The following is a 23,088-nucleotide window of genomic DNA, read 5'->3' on the forward strand; positions in this document are numbered from 1 at the left end:
GAAGCTGAAAAGAGCAAGTGTGAGAAGAACACATGAATGAAGATGGGAGGAGTCATAGAACGGTCAAAGCATGTGGGTGAACCATCTCAGGGGATGATGTTGAAAGAAGAAAATCAAGTGAAGGAAAGGCACCAAAATAGTGAAGTGATAAAATGCCTAAGTGTTGTCATCAATGCCAAAGGGGGAGATTGTTGGTATAAATGTCTTGAACCCTGAAGACTGGCCGAGGGCTAGGTTGGTAGACTCTGTTATCAAAGGTATTGTCATTGATGTCAAGGCACATGAAGGTGCTAAGAAGAGTAGAGAGAAACGATTAGCAAAGCACATTGATGTAGAAACGATCATCAAAAATAAAAATACAATTCTAAGAAATTATATAAATGACTGAAAATTACTACCAGTTCTGCCATGAATCTTACTCCCTGTAACAGATATTACAGTTAGAACTTTCAACCACTAGAATGATTTCACAAAATACATTATCAAACATATCAGGTTCGTAATGCCACACAAAAAGCTTAAAAATCCTAAAAGTGAAGGTAAATAATTTTACAATCATTTCATATGCTATAAGTATATACAGATAAGACTTAACGGATAAACCTTAAGAACAAGTTCATCTCATGCATTGATGACCACATGGAAAATCATTATATCATCAGTTCCACATAGATGGATATTTCACACACAAAAAAACATCACCAACACATAAAATTGGCTGAACACACAAAAATAATGTATGAAATAGAATCCATGATGTCAAAAAACAATAGATGAAACCTTACAGAACTTGTTACTGAAAACTCCCTGTAGACAATAAGTATGCTAGAAATAACATTTCCAAAATATATAGGAGGTTCAGTTTAATATATCTATGCATCTTAATTTGGAATTATCTATTTTGCTTTCATAAATGTCAAATAGAAAGAGTATGTCAACAACTCACAACCATAATCTAAATAAATCGATTCTTTAGTGGAAAAAAATCTAAAAGAGCTTTAAAAGTTGTACTGAGTAACCTCAAATGGCCATATACAGAATAGGATTGTTTAGCATATCTATGCACCTTATTTGGCATCATCAACTTTTCTTTCACAGATGTTTAACAGAAAGAACATGTTAACAAGTGACAACTGTAATCTAAATAAATTGATTCTTTAGTCAACAAAAAGCTAAAATAGTTCAACAAATGGTAATAAGGAACTTCAGATAATCATATACAGAAGAGGTTTTATTAACACATCTATGCATCTTGCATCATCTAATTTTCTTTCATAAGAGAAAATGTCAACAAATGACAACTACAATCTAAATAAATCGATTCTTTAGTGGACTAATCTACAAGAGGTCAACAAATCATGCCCAGTAACTTCAAATAGCCATATATAAAGAGGTTTTTTTAACTTGTCAATGCATTTTGCCTACATTTTCTTAGGGATTAGATCACACTATTGTTACCCATGTTTGTTGTCAGCTCAAACAGGTGGAGGTGGTAGAGTTTTTGAAATAGAAAAAGAAAGAGTATATATCTAAATATGCTAAGTGTTTTCTACCAGAAAGAGAGACCCTCTAATGAACGGCAGATAAGATGCAAGTGTGTACAGGAAGGAAGACAAATTATACAACTTTGCATTAAATTATTTATTATCCATGAATTCAAATATATGGTGTCTCACACAAACTATGCAAAATAACTAGCTTAAAGGCATATGTAAAAACAACTATCAATTTGAAAATGAAAAAACATATGAAAGAATTGGGAATCTGTCATTGCCTGGAAGCTGGAATGACAAAATTCTGTGGTTGGATGGCTGCATCCCCAACTTCTTTTACTTGGCTGCAACAGAAGTCGCCTTGCTGCTCCAGACATGTCTGCAAGAGATAATAATTTCAGAGCCTAGGACGCCTAATCAATCTCTATGTAATCATCAACAACCATAAAGTAAAAATTGGCTTCCCTCATCACATCAAGTAATATCGACTATAACTAAAAATACAATTCTAAGAAATTAAATAAATTACTGAAAATTCCTACCAGTTCTACACATGAATGTTACTCCCTGTAACAGATATTACAGTTAGAACTTTCAACTACTAGAATGACTTCACAGAAGACATTATCAAACATATCAGATTTGTAATGCCATACAAAAAGCTTTGAAATCCTAAAAGTGAAGCTAAATAAATTTACACTCATTTCATATCCTTTAAGTATATACAGAACACTTAATGGACAAACCCTAAGAACAAGTTCATCTCATGCAATGATGACCACATGGAAAATCATTATGTTTCGAGATTTTTTTTTTTTTTTTTTTTAAAATTATTCATTCATATGCTTTCCTCGTTGCCGAACATGAGAGCCTTCTACTGCTGTTTTTCTTCTCTTAGTTGTCCCTTCTGTAACTGATACCTTATATCTGCAAACACATGGTATATTCTGATGAAACTTATAGGTCTCATTATCTACAGTTTCGTGGCTATGAGCTGCTTAACTCTTGCATGCGGTGGATACTATTCCATGGGGATTTTATTGTGTCTTTTAAAGTTGTGGCTCTCTACTTTGTTCAAACCCTTTCTATTTTGTTGGGTATTCGCCTTTGTTTATGCAAGAGAATTTTTAATATTTCATTATTGTAGACTGCAATTTTTGTGCTCTTTTAACATGAATGTTTATGTTAAAATCTTTGTTGGTATGAAATGGTAGTAAGACAGGCGGGGTGAATCAGTACAATAGGTGAGCTACTAATTCAAACTACCAATCTAACTTTACCTCCAAAAACATTAACCAAAAAATTGCTGCAACAAACAAACTTAATTCGCTGTTCAATCAAAGAAGCATAACACATAACATAGTCATTATGGTATCATGGAAAACCCCTGTTAGAAGGTAAAACCCGTGGTGGAGCTGATACCCACAAGCCTTTCGCTGCAGCTAAAATCTTACAAATACCTTTTTTGGGTGTCTACCCTGTTAGGAGTGTTTTGTACACTATTAGGAGTACAAGAAGATCTGTTAGGATCTGCCTCAATTAGAGGATTAAGACCTTCTGAGAGTCCACCCTATTAAAAGATTTACAATAGAAAAGACGGGTTAAGGTCCACTCATTTAAGGGATTGCCCTCATTGCAACTATTTGGTAACAACAAGTTGTATGATTTGTCTGTAGCTCTGCTTGCCTATCAAATCCTTGCTGTTATAATCACACTCTAGCTTCTCTCTTTTCAATTTTTTCTCCTTCAATTGTTTTAATCACCTATGCCTTGTATTCACCTCTCGATGTCTCTAAACTTTTTCTTTGTTCTCACTCTATTTTCTATAATAACCACTCTTCAACCTATACTCGCTCTTTTTCCACTTATCCTCAACCCTTCATTCAAATTACAAGATTGTCGCGCTCCTACCTTGTTCACTTCATATATCCATGTCCTTAGCATGTTTACTATCAGTGCCTTGATCATCACTAGGTCTTCTTGTGCAATTCCCCAAAATAGCCAAATCATGTTTGATATGCACTTGCTTCTTCTCAGATCTTCTTACATGTCTTGCTTCCATCTTCTAACTATGGTAGTTAGATTACTCCATTCAATAAATTCATCATCACTCCTTTGTCTTCAACTGCATCGATCATAGCAATCCTCTAATCATCCTTCTATCATAGGTAATCTTATGAGCATATTACCTAATCATATTTTGACATGTAGATTCTTGTCTACCTCTCATCATTATGGGTTACCATCACACACGTGACCTTTACATACATCATAGAATATCCTCCTACGATCACTCCTCTAGATTCATGCTTGCTCGTATCTTTTTCTTGATACACCAATCATGAGTAAGTGTCACCAATCATCTGCTATTAGTTGTCAGTCTCAAAGATTGTTCCATCTCGTAGTTGCCGTCAATGGCAACCTTTCACCGATCATATTTGGCTTGGTGTAGCCAATCATCTCCTCTTGTTCATGCCAAATGCAAACATCCTTTGTTGGTCATAGTTGATAAATTGCTGCTCTTTTATTCCTATAGCTTTAAATCAACATACAATGTCATCATTGAGTACAAGGAGTTAGTCTTCCTCTTAAAATGACTACCATAAAGGTTTGATGGTATGTTTACTTCAGATTGTGACTCCTAATGCATTAATGCTATGGTGCATGCCCACATAATTTATATCTTTTGACTTACGACAGCATTATAACAATGATTGCGCTTGTAATCACTATACCCCTTGTTAGCATGAATGCTGATGATATTCCTATAGTGGAGTATTCTATCATTGCTGGAGAAGTGAAGAGACAATTAGCATGATTGTCTGTTGCATTCATGACTATGTTTGTCATTGATGTCAACATACTCAAAAAATTGGCAGAGAAGCAGACAAAAATTGAGGTTGTACGGATTGAGTATTGAAGATGAGGTCAAGCACAATTGAGGACATGTTGTATAGTGTCATGATGACGTGGCAAAGAGCGCATACAGAAAGTCAAAGATTGGTGAGAGTTATTTGTGATTTACAGAAGATAGTTTGTAGATAGAGTACCTGAGAAGTGGTTTCTAGTAATTGGATATCTCCTAACATGGATGGAATCTAGATGAGCAAAGTTAGCAAGTGCACCAAGTCCAAAGTGCCATGTGTGAAAAGTTTTGAATATTGTGTGCCAAAAGTATTTTCTAACTGTGAAAAGATGTATTGTAGTGTCTTATCTTAATAAGGTCCTATTGTAATTAATTGGGAAAGCATCAAGGCTAACTCAATGAATTATTGTGAGGATTTGGTATAAAGGAAAGTTATTTTGCTTGTGATAAAAAATAGAGTGCAAGAAGTAAGTGATATGCGAATTTCGTAAATGCGAGTAAGTGATCAAAGGGATCATTGTGATGCAAGTTTGCAGATCTAGTATTTTGATCTGAGAAGTGTTTTGGTGTGGTAGAGGCACAGTAAGAGGACAAAGAAAGTATTGAGTTGTTGAGATCAGTTAAATTTATATTATTTAGAAAGGAATAATACAGAGGGTAGTTGGACAGTTAGTTCAGTGGTCTTGCTCCCAAAGCTATTTAGACAATGGGTCAATTTGCCTTCTACAACTCCTAACAAGTTTGGAATCTCTTCACAGGGATTCAAGTCTCCTAATAGGAACTGATATGTACTAAATGTATTTCATTGGCTCCTAACAAAGTCCATCCTCTTACAAGGAACATTTATATTAGTACATCATTTTGTGGGTACCATCCCCACCAAGGTTTTCCCTCTGATCAAGGGTTTCCCTAGTTAACATATCTGGTGTTATTGTGTATGTGTATCTTCTTATGGTTACTATTTATATTGATCGCATGTTTGAAGTTTAATAAGGTTGATAAAAGTTGTATTGCTCAAATAACTAATGTTGTGGGAGGGTAAGTATCAATGTGTTTTTCTTTGATGGGAAATATGAGTTGTTTATGTAGAGGATATGAAGACTTGGAACACTGCGTTTTTGTCTTATAATAAAAGGCAATTTCTGAAACTTTGTGTTCATTGTGTTGCTTTTAGCTTGCTATTTTCTTGTGTTAATTGCCACCATCTTCAGATGATTTTCTCTATGCATTAAATCATAAGTGTGATTATTTAATGAACTTTGAATCTTTGATATTCATTCAACCTCAAAAGAATACTTGTCATTTTCTTGATTCTCTATTGTGGGTGTTAAAGACATGAACTTTGTGTCATTTTCTTTCACTCTCATTGGTTTCTGAATCTTTAGTTTGCATCTACAACACAGCTGTGCTTAGATGTTCGTTTTACCTTCCTTTCTTTCTAGTGCAAATCACACCATAGGCAAGAGTTGTGCCTCTAAAACTCAGAGAAAAGTTGTTCATTCAGCAATAACTTCTCCAATTGTTAGTATTTATGTGGCTTTCATCTTAGGCATTGGGAGTTGTTTCCAAAGGAGCTTTAGAAGGACAAAATCTGAAACTAACTGATTGCATCAAGAAATATTAAATCTTGTTAACAAGACATTTGTCATCATGCAATCCCGTTGGACATGGAAGAAATCCACACGCAAGTACTTGTAGACAAATGGGGACTACTTAAACCTCTCAGCCAATAAAAACCAAATTAGATGACCATGTTTTCCTAAACACACTTATAGCCAAAGTGGAGCACAAACAGCTATTCCGAAAGAAGAGAGGGTAGGACCATATGGGTTCGACCACAAATGAGGATAGTCCTAAAAAAGATGAAATAGAGGAGGTATAATTGTAATGCACCAAACGGTACACCTCAACAATATGGGCACTTCCACTGCACTCAGTGGCAAACTTCTACTCTATCAATCAGCACTTTCATTGTACAACGCACACTTCATGTATTGCACACACTCGGACATGGTAGGATCACTAGCTATGATACCAATGTAATGTAGAAAATGACACACGTCCACAATATGGACACTTCCATCATACTCAATGACACACCTCCACCATGCCAATCAACATTTCCGTCATACCACACTCTTCGACCATATCATGCACACTTCACATATTGTGCAGACTCGTACCTCGTACACTAAATACTAGATGCAATACATATGCCACTCACACACTCCGCACACTGTACATGCTCTACTCTCCACCCACATGCCATTTGCATGCAGTTTGCACACCACCTGCACACTCTTACCTTCAACATACAAACTAGTCACCATACAACCAAGTGAGCACACAACTCAACTCTCTAGTGATGGCATGAATGGATCTTCCTTGATCTAGTTCTAGATTCATGGATAGATAAACTTGTTGCACCAAATAATATTAGTGATGCGAGAATAGTTATTGTACTTCTAAGTTTGAGATACATTTTTTATGAAGTTCAATAATACAATTTTTTCTCCAAAAGAGACTTCATAAATTTGGCATTTGAGTACAAGGTAAATTTCTAAGATGATATTTATAATGGTAGACCAAGGTAGTTGTGAACATCCGAGATTGCGATTATAAAATAGGTAGAATCTAGCATCTCTAAAACTGCATACAAATTGAATTTCAGTTGGAATCGTAAATGCACAAGGCAAATAAACTCCACAACATGCTACCATTGGTGTCAACCAATTTGTTATAAAGGCAATGTAACACCAGTACTGGGGTACTCCGGGAAGCTAGGATGAGTTTCCAAGACACTTAATGGGCCTAATTTTCAAGACGGCAAGTTGACGATGGCAAGGGGAGGATAGGGCGGGAATGGGTGTTGTATACATATAGAACGTGAAAAGTTGGTTACGAAATTATAGTTCAATAGAACATACCAAATTAAATTACTTGTACCTAGCAAAATCGTAGCATGAACTAGAACCATTGAAAATTAAACATAGTAATAGATTGCATACCCAATAGTAACATTCAGAAATTTAAATTTAAATAGAAATGCAAGTACCCATCCCAATGGCGGCATGGTTGCGGAATGGAAAAAGGTGGGGGAACTTGGGTTACTCAAGTACTCAATACTGGGACGTCTCGAGGACGAGTACTTCAAGGTTTGGGAGGAGGGTGCAAGTCCCCGTATTACACTATATAGAGGCCTTTAGGAAGTTTTATGAAGGGCTACAAAATAGTCAATATATTTTATTTATTATTTGATTACTTGGGCCTATTAAAAATATTAGCTTCTTAGTGAATTGAAACATCTAAATGATATTCATATTCATTGTCATATGTGTCTGTGTGTATAATCTATTATAAACTTATATTGCAGAATACCGTCGATTATCCGTGAGAGTCTATTTATTGATGACTTGTCATTCACATATAATATAAGGTATTCAGATGATGAATATTGTTTGTATTAACTATGTCAAACTCTTGTTCTCACACATTGATTGAGTATTGGGTGTCTTTGCTTTGGTTTATACACCAATTAGTAATCGTGTGTTTTGTCTTGCCTTACACTTCGATTAGTATCGAGTGTTTTTGTGTTATGATACGGTGCAATTACATATGTGTTGAGGCATAATCACGTAGGGTCATGCCCCTACGTGATTATGTTTCAACCAGTGTTCCGGGACTCTGCAAGTCCGAGGTGGAGGCAACCTTTCCGAGAAAAATGGCATTTGTACTCGGACTTGGTCGAGTCCTAGCAGAGACCACATGGACTCGTCGAGTCCAAGGACTCGCCAGACTTGCTGAGTCCCGAGCCTAGGACTCTCGCCAACGGCTAAGGCCATAAAGTGCAAAAATTTAAAAAAACAAAGACTTTAGTTGCAATTTTTCGGTTTGTATAACATCTATCTGACATAAAAAGGTCATTCCACCATTTGCTTATGCCTGTGATAGAGAGGGAAAGAGTTAGAGAAGAGTATTGGAGTTTTGAGAAAGAAAATAGCAAATCGACTGGCTCTCCCACATCGATTGTTGATGGTTTCTCCAAGTTTGTAGCTTGCACTTAAGCATTGAGAGGAGATTAAGGAAGCATTTGGAGGAGGCTTCTACAAACTTACTTGCATTTCCATTGTTTGTGCAAATTTGAACAGATAAGCAACAAGTTGCATTTCTTTGTGTTGTTTTGTAATATGTTTTACATTCATATTTTTTACTTTCCATTCTGTTTACATTTGTTTGTCTTTATTTTGAGTATCTACTATTTAGATTTATTCTAATTTATCTTGATGACAAACTTGATAAGTAAGAAGGCCCTAAAGTTCAACAATCTAATTAAATGCCAACTTCTTTCTATTTATAAAATATTCATATTGCAGCAGCAAAAACATTGACATCATGTCTCAAGGTGAGCTTTTTGGAAGTGGAACTAGGGCCGCATTTAACCCTGATGCAGACCTAGCTACAATTGCAAGGGATAGGGCTTGGAAACATGCCATCCTGAGCCACAAAAAGAGAGTTATTACATATTGGCATTGTGATCCAATATATAATGGGGAAGCAATAAATAGATTGAAGTATCACTTATCACATATACCTAAGCATGATGTTAAAAAATGCAAAGAAGTACCTCACGATGTTATGCGAGACATGTAAGCTCTTCTAGAGGAAAAAATGGAGAAAAAAAAACTGAAAAAGAAGCAATAAGAAGAAATGGCACAAGTAGCCCAACAGAGAACTTCTAGTTTTCACTCTCCATTATCCCCTACACCTACTATTGGTACTACTTCTACGAATATGACTCGCATTCGTAAGCAAAGATCTACACGTGATTCCATCTTTGTTCCACACATGGCTCCAAGTGCACAACCATCGCTTGAGACCATATGTTGGAACAAGGAGAAGCCTAATTATACAAAATTGGCACTTGGAGACTTCTTCATCTACAACAACATTTCATTCAATGCAGCAAGGTACTTATTTTTTTAAATTTTAATTTATCTCTTACTTCTCTTGCTTTCAAGTTTCAAAAGACAATAATATGCTTATTTTGTTTATTTTCATTTGTTTTCAAATTTAATAGTAATAGCATAACATACTAATTTGTTTAACTTTAAATTTTATTTTATTTATTTTACGTCCCCTTAGTGGAAAATTGCAATCGATGTTGTTATTGTTTTTGATCTGGGGTTCAAAGCCCCTACTGCTGACGAGCTAGGAGGCCCTATTTTCACCCATAGGGTGGCTGATGTAGAAGGTGCAATCAAAGAGCAGCATAAGGTGTGGAAGACGAAAGGTTGCACCATCATGACAGATGGTCGGACTGATAGGAGTAGAACACTCTTCAACTTTCTTGTCTCCTAATTAGGTAATTGTAGACATTAACATTTTAAAAGTAGAACTTGTACTTAAGTGATTAATTTTACAAGTTATGAATTTATGATTGATCATTGATCATTGATCATTCTTTTACTTTAGGTGCCATGGTTTTGTTTGAAATCAATTGATGCCTCAAGAAAAACAAAGAATGTTGAATATCTTTGTGAGGTAATGGATGAAATGATAAAGGATGTGGGTGAGGAGAATGTGGTGAAGATAGTTATAGATAATGCAGCAAATTATGTATTTGCAGGAAAGCTTCTTATGGAGAGACACCCTCACTTATTTTGGACCCCTTGTGTTGCTCACTGCATTGACCTCATGTTAGAGAATCTTTGTAAACTCCCCTGAATAAAAACAATTACAAAGCAAGGAAGGAGTGTATGAAAATTCATATATAATCATACATGGGTCCTCAACGTCATGAGAAAATACACTGACCAAAAGGAGTTGTATCATCCAGGGGTCACTAGATTTGCAACCAATTTTCTCACATTGAAATCTTTGCTTGATTCAAAGGGAGGTTTGAGACACATCTTTGTTAGTGAGGAGTGGATTGCATCATCATATGCAAAGACCACTACAAGGACTGATGCAGCTGACTGCATTTTTGATGAGGCTTCCTTTTGGACACTGATCATTGATATTGTGACAGTATTCTACCTTTTTATCCTCATTTCAACTTTTTTGTTTATGAAATTATGTTATAAATTATTGTTCATTTTTTAAAGAAAAAACTTAAAACTGATTGTTTCTCTTCCAACTTTAATAATAATTGCAGTTCGTAAAGTCGCTTGTTGTTCTCCTACGAACTGCTGATGGAGAGAAGCCGTCAATGGGCTACATTTAAGAGAGTACGGATAGGGTGAAGGAGGCCATTCGCTCTTTTTTCGTAGGGAATTGAGATAGATATGGGCCTACATGGGATGTCATTGATAGACGTTGGCACAATCTACTTCACAGGCTCACACATGCAGCGGCCTACTTCCTTAACCTAGCATACCAATTCAGCCCACATTTCAAGGCTAATGATGAGGTGTGGAGTGGTCTCTATGATATTGTAGAGAGAATGTCACCTGATTCAAGAGTTGGAACAATTGTAGTACGTGCGATTGAGTTGTTTAAGAAAGTTCAAGGGGACTTATTTGCACAGGAGTTGTGCAAGAAAAATAGGACGAAATTGATGCCTGGTAAAACTCTTTGATTCTACATCCTAATTTATAATTCTATTACCATTTTAATTTGATAAAGTCAAAGTTGTTGAATTGATTTAAAATTTTCTTGTTTCAAATGCATGGTTTGAGATGTTTGACACTAAAGTGCCAAATTCACAAAGGTTTGTGAATTGCATCTTGAGCCAGCAATCTAGTGCATCATGGTGCAAACGTATTTGGAGTCTATTTTAGCATATACACTCGAAGAAGCACAATAGGTTGGCAGTAAAAAAATTGAATGATCTTGTCTTTGTTCACGACAACGTTCGCCTTTGCCATAAAGAGATCCTAGGCACCAATACATCACCGATTGTATTAAAGAATGTTGATCCACATGCAGAGTGGAACATAGAAATTGTTGATCCTGTCTTCAATGATGAAGACATGGAATGGGTTGATCAGGTTGATTGAGAGGCTGAGGTAGTAACAATGGTAGTTAAAGAGGCTAGAGCGTGAGGAGACAAAGTGCAAGACCCTAAGGCTAGGAGTGATGGATTTGCGTCTGATGAAGAGGATTATGTGGGTGAGGATAAGGATGGGGATGAGGATGAGTTCAGCCCCAGACACAGGAAGAGAAGATGGCTCTACAGTCTTCCATGACTTATCTTAGGCGTACTCATAGGAGGACATAGGCTACTATGAACCTTAGTCTTCTACTGTTCTACATTCTAGTTATTCTGATATATGTTTTGAACTTTTGATACCATGGATTTTGTAATCCATTAATATTCTAGACATTTGACACTGCAATGACACTACGTTTATTACCTTATATTGTGTTATTTAGTTTTTTTCCTTCATGTTGCCCGGTTATAAAATTCTTTCAATTTTATAAACCATGATTAATTTTTGAAACTTGCCTGGTTTTAAGCTTTAAAATCGCCATTTTATTTTTTGAATTCTTGTGAGTTTCTAAATCTTCATGTCACTGGCTAGTTCCCAGCTCCGCACAGCACTTGAAATTTTTAAAATCTGACTTCTGAGCCTCAAGTTATTGCAAGTTAATGATAGCCTCGAAAAACATGTTTTCATTAACCTCTCAAAAGGTTAATGATAACGTCCAAAAACATGTTTTCATTAACCTCTTAAAAGGTTAATGATAACCTCCAAAAACATGTTTTTCTTAACCTCCCAAATAGGTTAATGATAGCACATTTTGGAGTAGGTTAATTAACCTCTCCAAAAAAGCGTGTTTCTTAACCTCTCCAAGACGGTTATTAACCTGTTTCAAAATTTCTCTAACCTGTTTGAAATTTATCCATGAGAAGTTGCATATGTGAATGGTTTGAAATGAAACAAAGAGAAAGATTTGTCTGACGAGCTGAAGTAAAATAAGAAGGAAATTAAATAAGCATGCAGAAAGCGGGGAAAATAAAGAAGATAAATGTATGGCACTACCCAAGAGAAGAGGTCTCTTATCTGCTACCCTGTTGCACAAAGCAAAAGAATATCATTGCAATGCATAGTGGCAGAGATGACCATGATGTTGTTATTGACATGGGAGATCAGCCTGTGACACCATTTGGGAGAATCTTTAGGAGATGGGATACGATTTGAAAGATGAAAAAGGTGTTTTTGTCATCCGAGTGCATCCGGTTGGAGCGTTGAGCGTGCACTTCGAACCCTGAAAGATAACTGCCAACTTGAAATGGAGGAGTAGAGATTTGTAATGCACGATCACCTTAGCGATTTGGGAAAGCAAATGGCAAGTCAGTTGGGCTCTCCTCGACTGTGGTGATCAGAACAGCTTAGATCTATGGAAGAAAAAGGACTTGAGCTAATTCTAACAGAACAAAGGGCAGACGTTTCCACTCGTTTAGTGATTCGTCCCTCAGAAGGAGAATCACTTACCTTCTAGCTGAGACTGGCCTCTTGTGGCTTGAAATGCATCAAATGCAAGATAGTTTATCATTGTCAGCAACAGTTGCAGATGAATCCGCAGGCCAACCTAGAGTTGAGAAAATTGAAGATTTACAACTCTCCCTCTTTGCAAAAGCTTCTAGAGTTAATAGAAAATGATTAGATCGTTCGGTAGATCTTCTCATGGCATTCCTGTTACACCAATAACTCTTGTTGGTACTCGTAAACAAACAATACCAAAGTCCATGCCTATAATAATCATCTTCCAATTCTAGCGATATTGCTGTAATTCTTGAAGGTCTGTAGTGGAGTCAACTTATTCAGACAACCTAAGAAATGCCATTCTCGTACCTCTATTGAAACCAAAATCCTCAATATATATGCCATGTATGCCAAATGCGATAATTTTATGGATACGTGCAATGCGTTTGACGGAATGCCTAAATGAAATGCGATGGCGTGGACTATGATGATTGCGGCTTGCTTCAAGCACAAACATGATGAGGAGGCTTTGAATTTGTGTAGTGAAATGAAATGGAGTGGGATTGTTTTGGATCATTTCATGCTCGCAAGCATTTTGCCTACTTGCGACAATTTGAGAGCTATGGAGGAAGTCACTCAAAGGGAAGGAGATGCTCATTCCAAGACAGATGTAAGTGACAGAGTTGCCATAGTGGTGAACAGTGGACATGGGCTGAATGTTGAAGTCTCTGGAAGGCCTAATTTATTGAAAATGAGAGTAAAGGAGATTTGGCCAAAGTTGCGCATGTTCCCCCTACTGTACACTCTAAGATTCATCCAATGCAATAAAAGCTCTATTTGTGCAGTAAGTAAAAGCTCCCCCCGGAAGTAATATGGGTGGCCAAAGCTCCATTGAATCAATTCTAATAAGGTAGATGTTGTTCACGAGATATAGTGAAGAAGAACAAGAAGCATTTTTCTACTTTCAGAAAATGGTCACAGATTGGTGGAAAATGCCTCGACAGTGGAAATGTCTACTTTATTATCATCGATTGATCTGGTATATCTTTTCCATGAGCAATGAAGCCAGATCTTTAAATAGAGGGCAGCTTCAACTGATTTCTTGCATATTTCTTTGTTGGGAATGGTAAGAAAATATGAATATTCTCACACAAAAGTGGAAGATAATTGACATTCTCAAGGCTTACAAATCTAAAGCTAGATCTGGGTCTACTAGTTCTCCGTAGTAGACCATTATATTGAAAATGGGAATCAATTCAAACAGGGCAGACAGGTCCATGGAAGAATTATTGAAGAGAAGGCATGCCAGGTGTAGAGAAAAGTTCCCTCATTCGAGCAATGATTGTAGAAATGTTTCATAGTGATGATAATTGAATGAGAAATGGAAAAGTAACAATTCATTTACAGGAAAATTTACTGACTATGATGGTTGTACCTATAAAGCAAGTTTGAATCATATTGAACTCAATCTAAATGGTTTAAGAGGTGATTGATTTGTTATTAATTATAGCTCCTCTATGCAAAATCGTCAAGTTGAGAATCCATCAATCGAATAGATAGTACAAGTTCTTGAAGACATTGCAGTGAAAGAAGGAAGCAGTTTGCCTAGACCATTTATAAGATGAACAACAGAGAATTCAGAAAAAAGTCTTCCCCGAGCAATTATATCATTGGAGGCTACAACTAGATCTCAACACGCATCCATTTGAAGAGAACCAAAATAAAAAATAAAAATAAATTATTATGATGGGATGGGAAGATCATATTGCCAGAATTGCCAAATGCGTTGTGGAGATTCAAACCACAAAATAGTTATATGATATTCATGCGAAGCTTCAAATCCTCAGATTTGTATACATGATGAGCTCAAGCAACATTTGGATAAGAACTCAAAGAGAAAACTTGAAAATCTCCTCGTTACTTATAGTTGTCACTTTCCCTCTGATAGAGAGTCTTGTACAGAAAATCCAAGAGAGGGAGGACCTTCTGAAGACTTGTTCTAAGCCATACATTTCAATTAGTGATCTTTGTCATTTAAGGTTAATTTTGTAGAAGTTAATTAACCTCACCCAAATCACGTATTTGGGAGGTAGTTATTAACCACAGAAGGGTAGTTATTAACCTCTGTGTCTATATAAGGGCTCTTTTGGGCTTTGTAAAGGGACCTTTTTTTGGTTGGAAAAATAAGGGAACACTATGCTGAAATTTTAATCTAGGGATAAATTTTGGAAAGTATGTACACTTTTTATCTCTGAATTGAAAAATCTCTATTGCTTTCTTGGTGCAAGGAAATGAAATGAGATGTGCTTTGGGTTTCTTATTTTAAAATCCAAATTGTTATATGCAGTAGTAGACATTCTCATGATGTTATGCGAATGTTTATGAATGATAACAAATGTACCTGGTAATACTGGTTGCCTTCGAGCGTGGTTCTTGATCACCATTGTTATCAATCTTGTTTACTGAAGAAGGTCGTGAGGGCGTGTGGTGCATTCGTCTTGGATGACTTTCTCTTAAACTTTGAAGTTTTAAATTCTATATTTGAAAATCCTTTAAAAATTATATCATATGAGGGAGCTGCCCCTCTAAACGCAGAGGAAGGTCGCATACCAAGGGCCTCTCCAACTGTTGTGAACGATTTGCCACACACTCCGTTGGGCAAATTCTACTGTGACAAATCTGTTTACCAACACTTCAGAAATTCGCTTTTATACTTATGTGATCTATGCAAAATTGTGTGTATTAAGTAGCTTCTATTTATCTCAATTATTGTGTATTTGATGTTAATTGACTAAAAGATGCATGAAAAAATCTTAAAATCCTTAAAAATCTTTGAATTTCATGGGTTTTTCAATTTTTCAAGTCCTTGTCGAGTCTAGTCGCCGAGTCCGAGTCGGATTTTGACTTTCCAAGTCAGAGGCAAGTCCGAGTCCTATAACAATGGTTTCAACATATATATACTTGCTCTATTTCAATCTGCAAACCATATCAATAAAAGTGGCATATAGATCTTAGGTTAAAATCAGAATACAACTACTCATATATTGAATATATATTGGATTTACATGAATCATTATATCAGGAAATCTTCTCGCAGACTTCAATAGTGATTATTTTAGACACACATAACAAGAAGAAGTCAAACATTTGAATTAGAATCTCAGGGTTCTCTACAATAAAAGTAATCTCAAAACTAGAATTACATTTGTTTGGTCTCCTTCAATAAAGATCTCTTAAACTTTACATGGTATCAGAGCCAAATTGGTAGAGACTTCCAAATTTAATCTTGAAACAAAAGTGACAATATATCAAATAATGTTAGAGTAGAGGAAAGGCTTCAAGAAGAAGCAAATTTCTTCTCATGGAAAATTCGGATTATTACAATTCTTGAAGAATTAGAACTAGAATCTATTATTGAATTAGATGTTTTGATACCTGAAGATGAGGCAGAAAAGGCCACTTGAGAAAGAAGAAATAATAAAGCCACGAAAATCATTGTCAATTCAATAAAAGATCATATTCTTTCATCCATCTAAAATATCAAAAAGGCATTCTAAGTATTCAAGACAATTAAGGATACATTTGAAATCAACAACTCAAGTAGATTGATTACATTAAAGAATCAACTGATGAATACAAAAATGAATAAATGAGAAACAATCTCATCCTACTTTGGAAAAAAATTCAAAATAAAAGATCATCTAACTTCTATTGGAAGCAATGTTACCCTAGTACTGGGGTACGTTGGGTCAGGGAGGCGTTGGGACAAGTTCTCGAGACAGGGAGAAAAGTGGGCCTCATTTTCGGGACAGCGGGGGCATGCCTAGGGGATGGTGGCAAGTGGAGGACAAGGCAGAGAGGGGTGTTGTATAATATGCATATAGAACTTCAAATGCTTGTTATGAAATGCTATTTTAGTAGAACATACCAAATTAAAATACTTGAACATATCAAAATTGCAATATGAACTAGAACAGTTGAACATTTACTATAGTAACATATTACATACCCAATAGTAACATTAAAAATAAATAAACTAGAAATCCAAGTACCCATTCCAGTAGAAGCATGGTTGTGGAATTGCAGAGGTGGGGGTACTTGAATGCTCAAGTACCCAGCGCTGGGATGTCTCGGGGATGGTACTTCAAGGTTTGGGGGGTGGGTGCGAGTCCCCGTGTTACACTGATTGGAAGCAGCGTAGATGACCAGGAACTATCCATAATAGCACTTAGAGGATTACCCATATCTTGGGAAGCATTCATCCAGGTTGTCAGCAGACCTTCAATACCAACTTTTGATCAACTAAAAAATGATTGCACGTCAAAAGAATCAAGACTAATTTCTAGAGGGATCATTTCAAATCAAGAGGAAGAAAATCAAGCTCTTTTCTCAATCTCTAACGACAAAGGGAAAAAGAGGAAATTCAAAGGAAAGAATATGACAAAAGGAAAGGGAATAATAATTACAAAAGAAATGACTTCTCCAAAGTTAAATGTTATAAGTGTGAGAAATTTGGACATACCTTCAAAAATTGTCCAGAAAGGGACAAATCCTACCCTCTTTAGCCGAAAAAAAAAAGATAAAAATCTATTATTCTACTATGCCCTATCAAGTGAGATGAAATCCAACGAAAATGTGTGAATAATAGATAGTGGTACTTCTTGACATATAACAGGATTCAGAGCTTTTAGTTTTTTAGCATTTTCAACTTTGTAGTTGTAGAAGATAGATGGTGGTAACAAAAATGTTTGAACTATGCAAAGATGATGGTAAGGCAATGACTACAATGAGCATCCAGCGACTCTAAAGGATATCTCAAAATTAAATAGGAGAAGCAAACTCATATTCGCATAAGGATGGATACGAAGATATATACCGAAAGTTTGTTTTTTTTAATATATGATCCCATCATAAGTAACTTCGAGACTAATGCGATTAAAGATTCATGCCATAACAAAATGTTTGGACAAAAATACTGAGCTACAGATGATAACAAAAATACTGGTATAAAAAATGAGTTCAATAAAATATGCTAAGAACAAAGCACAATTCCTTTTGAGCAACTATTTGACAGTAACGATGAAAAGGAGTACTTAGATATTACGGGTACAATAACACTAAAGTGCAACAAAGCATAGATATTATCCAATTATCAACACCAAGCGGGATACAAGAATAAATGTCATATAAGAAAAATTTGATGGCAATAAGTTTCCAAACATCCATACAAAGGTTGAAATGAGATTTCCGCACCTACGTTGGGCTTAAATGTAATCTTACCACATCACCAAAAATCAGGGATCACTGCTCGGATAGATGACGATAATATGTTAAGAAGAATTGAATGTGCATGAAGAAGCCAATAAGAGAACACGATAAATACATCGAAAGATATGTATATCGCAAACACCAATGAAATTCCTTATAAGTTTTGATAGCCTTCACAAAACAATTGTAGTCAAGCCAACAATTATGTCTATCAAACAATATAAAGAGGATAACCGTTAAGAAAGAGATGAGTTTCTAGTCAACGTGAACAATGAGTCAAGGGTACCAACTAAGATTGAGCCATCAGGCATTTCATACGCCTAGTCAAAGAGGTTATAGAGAATTTGGAGCTTTTTAGAAGTATCAAAACGTTGGTTCCCAAAACCGTCGAGTGGAACCCTACGAGTCTTACCAACTCAGTGCTACGATATCCAACTGGTTATGGCCAACTTGACAAGATCAAGTAGTGCGACCTTATGCACTTCTGGCTCTACAAAACCAAGGCGGGTGCACCTGATCCTAAATCACTTGAATCCAACATTTATAAAGCAGATAAATTACATTTAACTAGTCTCCTGAAATGGAAAGGGGATTGGAAAACTTATAGATTGCTCAAATTATTATAACTTGAGTGATAACTTTGAAATATGATTACTTAAAACTCGCAAATGTTGAAAAAGGAATAAAGTTAACAATTAAATAAAATGCGAGATTGTTTTAAATAAAAAGATATAATGGAGAAAACAAGTGAATATATTAAATCTCAACTGATAGATAGGGAATGTTTACCAGCATATGTATTAGGAGATTATAAGCAATTTAATGACAAGTGTCGAGAATTTAGAAAAGGGAGTAATAGTGTCAATATTACAATTTGCAATGTACAACTTCATGAAATGTAAAGAATCAAACTATAAATAATTTAATTTCCAAGATGCATTGAATTAGCTATATCTATGCATTCCCCAACTAGTCTATATTGTTTTAACTCATATAGAGATAGAATAAACACAAATATGGAAACAATTCAGTATTTCACAATATTCGTGATGATCAAGTTTGAGAAGTTATTGCTAATTCAATCCACTTATCTGGCAACAAATGATTTCTAGCAAATATAAATTAATCATAAAGGAGAAAATTGTAAAATATTTGAATACTAGAACTTTGCCAATAAAAAATAAAATTCTCTTACTGATATGCCTAAAATTGAATGCAATGAAGACCTTCGAATCTGATGCTCTATTCATTGCAATTCAGTTTCGGAAAACATGTAAAATATTTGCCAATACTACTAAATCCACCAGCTTGGTTTAATCCCCCGATTATTGCCAACAGAGTAATATATCACAAAAAATAGTATAATGCTTAGTCTATAGAGAGCCCTTTTTAAAAATTGTATGTAAAATTGTGTCTATTGTGTCTTTCTCATCCCATACTTCTAAATGGAGAGGCACTTACTCAACCATTGCACCTTTTCATTAAAAATTAACTAATCGGGTAGTTCCTATGTATAATTTGCATAGTCCTCTTAAGACAATGCTTTAATGTTCCTCTTAAGTCATTTATTCAATATATATGAAATCATTGGAGGCATTAGAAACTTGTGTCCAAACAAAACTAATCGAGCATCAAAATCCTTGTCCTACGAGCCTTCGAATATCATAATGAAGCTATTTTCATAATATAATTCAAACTCATGATCACTGGAACATTTTGATCCTGAAGCATCCTTTAGCAATTATCCATCATGTGCCTCAGGCTCCCATTCTTTTCATCACGTACCTCCGACAAAATAGAGTAATGTGAGATATTGATAAACAATAACATCTTAGCGGTTCTACAAGATACAGGGGCAAAAATCTCCTTTCGAAAAAACTTCACCAATACATAGAATCGCACAATATCTGCCTCATAATAGAAATTATATTTGCAAGAGCTCTCAGTTGAAAGACACCTCCCAATTCTTCATGCATACTGAGAAACATAAGTTATTTTTTGTTTTTTCACATCCAGCAAATCTTCATATGTCTTTGTGACTTTTTGATCGCGGGGCACATGGGTGGCACGTGAATTTTTCACTTGTATATATGCAACTGCATTAACTCATACATAGACAACCCGAATTTGTGATTGTTATGTCTTTTGGAAAACATATTCCTCTTACTATGTCTAGTAATAGGAGGATTTGACAGTATTCCAATTACAATTTGATATTGTTTTATCATGCCTATCTCCTTTTATTCTTTAGTCGACATGCTCAACGTATATTGTTGTATCTACGTGAACCACACATGATAATACTCGAACAATCTCCATTGACAGCACATGCAGGTATCTTCAAAAACCACTACTGAAGATATGTTGTTCCCGTGGATTTACAAATATGCATATATTATTTTTTATTGTCGTCCATATGAGATCCCGCTCTGTGCATATTAACATTTTTTGTATAATACTCTCGATGTTTTTTGGATATCTTCAAACTGCACCATTCTAGATTCTTAACTCAATGCCCGTTGATCTCCATACTTTGTATGCTCGCGTGCACATGTGTTTGTACCGACAAATCATTATAATGATTCATGACAAATATTAGTCCCTCACTTTTCTATTGCAATCACTTTTGCCTTAACATTGCACACTTGATCCATTCTTGGCAAAGATTATTAAATCCATGTAAAATATACAAATAGTCAGATGGTAAATGATAGAACAAAATGCTTAAGGTGGAGACTATAATTTGCAGAAAATTCAATGTTTCATCAGAAGGTTGATAGTGCAAAAGAGTGAAAAAGGCTTTTAAATGGAAGTCAAATTTAGGATCTCTAGGTGGAGAAGACTTGCAAGAAACAAAACAAAACAAAATACAACAATTAGTCCAAACAATAATATCAATAGAAATTTAAAATTAATATTAACTTTTACTAGAAGAATTGCTTCAACTATTGTTTGTGTACTAGGAAATCCTACATGCATCCATTTGTATCATGCAAAAGATAAGAATGTTCTTCAGCCTTTTTAAAAATGATAAACAGTCCTAACCACAAGGCTTCGAACTTCCCATGTTTACCCCTATCTTGATCTTTGGTGTTCCACTTTGGAACCCAGTCACCTATCTAGAAAGATCTATTTCGAGCTTTTTTATCGTGGAGAAATTTAACTCATTACCTATTAACATGTTTTTGATCAAGTTCAACCAGCACATTCATTATGTTTTTCATAAGATCCATATCATCTAGTTGTTCTTCAGTAATAAACTTGTAAACTGGAAGTAAGTTGTTAAGAGGAAGCTTCCTTGCCATAGACTAAATTAAAAGGAGAAAAACCAGTGGACTTTTTAATAGTATTTTTGTCTACCCATTATGCTAAATTTAACTTTGAGTCTCGAGCGCATTTGTTGTCGTCCAGCATCCTTCTAATATTATTTAGAATATTTTTGTTACTGGACTCAACTTGCTCGTTGCCCTTGTTATTCAATTGGTTAATGTTGATCGATCAATCAAATCCGATTTACATAACAAATTATTTTACTTAAGGCTTTCATCAAGTCTTTTTAGTTTTTTTGTTTGTCGAGCCTATACTTGATTTTTGAAGCCTTCAACGTCCTTTTTCTCATTTTTTAGTGTGTTTGTTAGATTTTGGTTTTGTTCAAAACATTGCTTTCGGTTTTCCCTTCATTTTGGTCTATCTTAGACCTTAATCGGAGTTGGCAATCAAAAGATATGACCATTTTAGTGCCCAAAGGTGGACTCTCCAAGTGCAAACTGCATGATTTAAAAACTCATTATATTTTGAAGTTGACATTCACTTTTTGAAAAATATAACTTAAATACACTTTATGTTATGTTTTTAAAATACTTTATCATTTAATTTTTCACTTAAAGTAACTATAGAGCACTTTATGTTATGTTTTCAAGTTGAGTTACTTTTTGATTTTTCACTTAAGTCACTATATAAACTATATAGTTTAATTTAATTTTTAAGTTTTAAATTGAAATAGCCTAGTAAATATTACTTTTTAAATAATATTTGCATACTATATGATAAAACATATAGTGTGAATATTATTTTTGGCCTAATAAGTAATATTTCCTTAAAAAATAAATAAACATATGCTTTATTTAAATCGCTTAAGTTGTGCAATTTTAACTTTAGACTCATTTGTGAGGAATGGCGTGCGATCTGCAAACTGTGGCTAGGGCCTGCGTGCCCTAGCGCGCCCCGTGACTGGTTTCTTCTACCTGCTGTGACGTTTTGAAGGCGGGTGCTTGCTGTGGATTGCGTGGATGATGTTGTTTTTGGCAGCTTGTTCCTCCATCGACCTTGGGTGGGCATCGGTGTCTCATCCTTTCCCACTGCTGTGTACGTGGTAGGGTCTGTGGGGGGTGTAGTTGAGGGGCTTATGTCCTTCTTCCCTTCTTTAATTTGCTTTGTCCGGGCCCGAGGTGAATGGGGGAACTTGGATTCGCCTCCTCCATGCCTCCTGGTGGAGATTTGGAGATGGGTGATCCGATTTCGATAGTGCATGCCAGTAGTAAGGGTTTGGATGGTAAACCCCAATCGAGGGAAGGAGAATCCTCTTCAAATGGGAAGATACGAGTACAGAAAATTAATGGATGTTTGCAGAAAGTCGAGGTCCGGCCAATTTTGGTTATCCAACCTGAATAGGTTTCGAAGGATGTTGAGTACTGGAGCAATCATGCTCTTACTTGCAAATTTTTGGGCCTTCGCCTTTCACTGCCTGTGTTAGATTCCTAGGCCCATCAAGTGTGGAACCCAGAAGGAGATATGGAGATTCTGGTAGCAGCTAACAATTATTTTATGGTTATCTTCTCAAGCATGTCAGACAGGAATAAGGCTTTTGAAGGGGGCCCTTATTTCTTTAATCAGGTGGGACTTTTTATTAAGCCTTGGCATGTTGGCTTTAACTCTGCTAAGGAAATCCCTTCTCAAGTTCCGGCGTGGGTTCGCTTGCCAAGACTTCCTTTGGAATTCTAGAGGGAAGATATTCTTCACTCAATCTCGATGC

The 23,088-nt window shown here is 35.6% G+C and overlaps 1 protein-coding gene across 16 annotated transcripts in view; it reads right to left on the reverse strand.

Moving 5' to 3' along the window:
• Positions 1–1,608: 1,608 nt before the first annotated feature.
• LOC149569321 (uncharacterized) overlaps positions 1,609–23,088 on the reverse strand; it is an 81,885-nt gene continuing 60,405 nt past the window's right edge. For all 16 annotated transcript variants that reach the window (XM_089822049.1, XM_089822056.1, XM_089822047.1 and 13 more), the window contains one exon: positions 1,609–1,872. The gene's annotated coding sequence lies outside the window, so the exon portion shown is untranslated. The remainder of the gene's footprint in view (positions 1,873–23,088) is intronic.

Source organism: Cupressus sempervirens, chromosome 3, assembly GCF_028749045.1.
Source record: "Cupressus sempervirens isolate cs-2001-9-10 chromosome 3, ASM2874904v1, whole genome shotgun sequence".
NCBI lineage: Eukaryota > Viridiplantae > Streptophyta > Pinopsida > Cupressales > Cupressaceae > Cupressus > Cupressus sempervirens.